Source organism: Triticum dicoccoides, chromosome 7B (genome assembly GCF_002162155.2).
Source record: "Triticum dicoccoides isolate Atlit2015 ecotype Zavitan chromosome 7B, WEW_v2.0, whole genome shotgun sequence".
Taxonomy (NCBI): domain Eukaryota; kingdom Viridiplantae; phylum Streptophyta; class Magnoliopsida; order Poales; family Poaceae; genus Triticum; species Triticum dicoccoides.
In genome coordinates, this window is record NC_041393.1 from 173,732,531 (window position 1) to 173,737,271 (window position 4,741).

At 41.3% G+C, this 4,741-nt stretch overlaps 1 long non-coding RNA gene across 1 annotated transcript; it reads left to right on the forward strand.

The window, feature by feature from the left end:
* The first annotated feature begins 7 nt into the window (after positions 1 to 7).
* On the forward strand, positions 8 to 4,481 carry LOC119341874. The gene is made up of 3 exons (XR_005165308.1): positions 8 to 497; positions 1,830 to 1,943; positions 4,090 to 4,481. It is a non-coding gene; the product is annotated as an uncharacterized LOC119341874 (long non-coding RNA).
* Positions 4,482 to 4,741: the final 260 nt, after the last annotated feature.

The window sequence follows — 4,741 nt, forward strand, 5'->3', positions numbered from 1 at the left end:
GGATGCGTGTGGCACTGGTGGTGCCCCGTTTGCCGGAGGCAGCACCGAGTCGAGCGGCCGGTGCTGCAAGAGGCTTCACGGTGGGTGGCGGCCTCTTCGGCGGCGACAGTGTGGCGACCCGCCTCCATCCCCCTCTCCCTTCCTTGCCCGTGGCGATGGACGAGGACCATGGCCCGACCTCCTTCTCCATAACCCGCACCCGCGCTCCCCTATTTTCGCCGCTGGACTCTCATCGCCACGGCGACGGCGGCCCCTGCCTCCACTCCACGCTCCTCTTCTCTTCGTCGCGCACGGCGGCAGAAGGAGGGGTTCTGATGGGAGCAAGGCTTGCGACCCCTCCGTCACAACTGCTCCGGGGCCCGGACAAAGCCGAGGCCGTCTCTGTGAACTCTCCAGCGAGCTGACCATTGCCCTCCTCCATCTAAGATGCAAGGTAGCAGCAGCAACACAGGTTCCATGGCCTCTGTCGCATAGCTGCCACCCAAAGCCGTCCCCAGGTTCTCTCTCTCTCGATGCTTCTCTGTATCTTCTTATTAGTCACTTTGCTACTGGCATTTAGATTAATTAGCATATTATATAGGAAGAGAAGTGTGCACCAAGCCTCATCAGTGAAGCGATAAAGAATTGCAATCATATCTGACTACCTTAGATATTTACTTACTTGCTAGGTTCATGCTTTGGTTGTGCTTTCTTGTATAAGGTTGTTCCCAGTAAGGAAATATCTACTGTATATTCAGGATCTAGGAGAATGTTTTCTCACTCAAGTTGAGGTTGGGTTGTTGATTAAATATCAGGCTGCTGAGGCGGGGGTACACAGACCCAGGGGGGCCTTCTAACTCCCTCCTTTAATCTCCTATTGCTCTCCCCATCATTTGCCAAACATGTGGTATATGAGGTGCTCTGTTTGATGGTAGCCTGAACCCTGAAGCAAAAACAGAACCATTGGTATTCTGAATTGTTAGGAGTGTTGTTCGAATGCTCTTCGGTTTATTAGTCCCAAATTTTGGTTTGCATCAGCCGCTTCAGGAGTTGGCCATGGTGCGCCACAAAATTAGCTTGATCTTAAGATAGTACGAGTAGGCATACTCCCTAGCTCCTAGTGTAGCAGGCTGTACTATGCAGCTATCTAATTGGAGTTCGGAACTATTGTCTTTCGTTGTTCCAACAAATCAGGGATTCAGTATAAAGCTTATGGGTGTTTTTCTGTATTCGAGTTTGCTCTCCTTAGTACATGGATAGCTTTGCCTCCAAAATATATAGTGATAACTTTACAAACCAATGAAAAAAAATTGTTTGCTGAAAGTTCTACCATTGTCCTGTTCAAACTGTAATATTTAGATGACATGAATCGTGATCTAAGAGTTCAGTTTGGATTTAAGGCGTGGAGAAAAATAATAATCAAGTAGTCTTATGACCATCACCGTGTTCACTTTGTTTTGGTTTCAGCTAGCCTGATGTCTCTGCGTAAATATTGAATTAGCTACTTGAAACTTTCTTCACAACATGAAAATTTATGAAGGGCTACCAGGTCATCTATAATTGGATTAAGGAAATGCTGAGTTAGCTCGAACAGTCTCCACATAGATTACTGGATAAATAAGAAATTGTATGAAATAATAACTTCAAAAAGGAAATCCTAGTGCACTTTTACTTATCACTTGCTATGACCATAGTAATACAATCAGTATCGCCCCCTCTCCATCAATTTATGAGTATGTGTCTTATTCTCCCATCCAATATATCTGCTCCAATTATGTGTTTATTTACTGTTTTCATATAGAACTTCTGTTCTTGTATAATATTTTAACATCACTGGCAATCATTGTTAGGGTATGGTGGTGGCTGGCATTCTGTTTGATGCGGGCTGCATCTACTCCCACAACAACGGTCAGCAACTAGGTGTTCACCATCGGAATTCTTCAGTATCGCCCCCTCTCCGTCATGTATGTGTAGTTTACTCTCCCATGCCAAGTATGTGCTTGAATTAAGTTAGATTCAGTAAGAAAATTTGTTAGCTAAACTTGGATGGATTGTGTCCCCAAGTGCAGAGCTGAAACATTATGTATTTTATTTCGGTCTCGTCCCCAAATATATTTGTTTTGGGCATAGCTATCGTACAAGCTTAGTACTCGGGCTGTCATAATTTCTTTTGCGTAGTTTGTATGTGCTTAGTCAGATATCTTATTGTTTTTTTTCATAGATAGTCATTTAGTGAACCATCAAACAGAGCACCTCATCTATGGCCTGTTTCATGGTGGCCTGAAGAAAAACAAGAACCATTGGTATTCGGATTGGTTAGGAGTGTGGCTCGATTCCTCTTCATTTTAATAGTCCCAAATTTGGTTGCATCAGCCGCTTCAGGAGATGTTCATGTGCGCCACAAAATTAGCTTGATCTGACGATAGTACGAGGCTACCTGCCGGCTACTCTGTAGCTCCTAGTGTAGCTGGCTGGACTATGCAGCTATTTAATTGGCGTTCAGAACTAGTGCCTTTGGTAGTTCCAGCAAATTGGGGATTCAGTAGCGCTCTTCCGTTTTCGAGTTTGCTCTTCTTAGTACAGGGGTAGCATTGCCTCAAAATATATAGTGATAGCTCTACAACCGAAGAAAAAAGAATTGGCTGAAGGTTCTACAATTGTCCTGTCCAAACTGTAATATTTAGATAACATGAATTCTGATCCCAGAGTTCAGTTTTGATTTTCAGGAGTGGGAAATAACTGTAATATCGGCTTGAATTAAGTTAGATTCTATAAGAAATATAGTTTCCTGAATTTGGATGGATTACGTCCCCAAATGCAGAGCTGAAGCATTTTGTATACTATTTTGATCTTGTCCCCGAATGTATGGCGTTTTGGGCATAGCTCTCCGACAAGCTTAGTACTCAGACTGTCATATTTTCTTTTCCCCACTTGTATGTGCTTAGTCAGAGTTTTTTCTTGTTTTTGTTCATAAATAGTGTCATTTCTAATTTAACTTTACTCGACATGTAGATGTCAATTCATAGTTTATGACTATGGTTATACATTCATATTACTTTGCGCCCATCTCCTTATAATAAGAAAATGCTATTGTTTCCATCCTCCATTGATTACAGGAGGAAGAGTGTTCAGCATTGTCATATACCACACACGTAATGTCTGAAAAAGCTTGATACAGTGCATGATTGAGAGGGGGGAGTAATAGTACCATTTCACACAACCAAACCTACCCTAGGGCCCTTTATAAACTCTTTTGTAAACTCTCTAGTTTAGAGCTCCTTCTCTTTGCTGTTACTCTATAACCTTTTCCTCAGTCATGGGGAGAGAAGGAATAGGGTGAGACTCCAGCATTTAATTGTAAATTGTGATTCATGAGTTAATACATGTCAGTAGGATTGTACGAATCTTTCCTACTGCCTTTGATGGTTCAAAAAAAAAAGGTTTGATTTCTCAATAAATGAAACTGTAGATTTAGGTGACCGAAAAGAATAGGTTTTGTCCCCAAAAAACAATCTTTAGTGACTTCTGGCTTCCTGTGATGGTTTATTTTGAATACTAGCTTGTTTTAATCTAGACTAGATAGACTGATGGCATTACTGATTGAGATTCCCGGCTACAGACTAGTTTGTATGATTCCTTTTCTTATGTTCCTTGAAAAAGAAAATGTTGTGTACAAATTTGGTTATGAGTTTAAATTATCATGTCAAGCTTTTAGCTCATAATCTTACAGATTTTTTATTAGTATACGAAGAGGAAATCAGAAGTTTAAGGTTCCCTTTGTTCTTGTATAATCTGCTCATTTTGACCATTTGCATATTTATATTAGTTTTTGCTCTGTTTGGTTTACTGCTTCATTCACATAATCCACGAATGTTATATGTTCTTGCGTGTTGGCGCCTTGGCGGCCTCTACCTGTTTGTTGGTATGCTTCTGACAGCGGAGTATGTTTTTTCTGGTGTCTATTCAAGTGGATGACTGCTAATATACAAGGGATAGAATGTACAGTATTTTATTTCAAACTCAAGTGGATTTCTGGAACATGTCTTCTTATTTTATTGTTTGGCGGGTGCAAGTGATGTTAGATTCTAATTTTGGGACCTTCCTTTACAGTAGCAAAATTCAGGATTGGCGAGAAGAAAAGTGAACATAGAGGCTTCAGATCTATTAATAGGATACGATGTTGCTTCCAACCCATGGATATGAATGTTCCAGTCGCTGGAGAGATTGTTGGACAGATGAAATTGATGAGAAATCTTTGCCCCCCCTGCAAATTATGCAGCTTCAACACCAAGCTCAAACCTGTACAATGGCACTGAAGTTGCGCCTCCAAATTTCTTTGCATCTTGATGTAATTAGCCCAGTAGTATCCAGTTCTGTAGTAATGATTTGTGATTTTTCCTGCTGCTGGTTACCGAGTGCCAAGTGGCATTTAGTTTCTCCAAAGGAATTTCATTTGTACTCGTATGGATGATTTTTATTACGTGAAATATTTTGTGGAATCATCAGTTCTTTTTCTACATGGAATATATTTATTTGGCTTTGTTATTCCTGGGCCATGTCGTTGTTATTCCATGCAGTATGATTTAAAGGCCACCAGGTTAGTTCTTGTCTTGGCTCTCAGATTCTGTACATTAATGCCACTCACGGGCCTGATTGTCACCTTTTAGAGAGGTTCCAATAATCTGTACGTTGGCTACAGATTTTTCTTACGTCATGGTTGTCCAAATGCCTCCTGTACAGATTTTTCTCGCGCCATGGACGT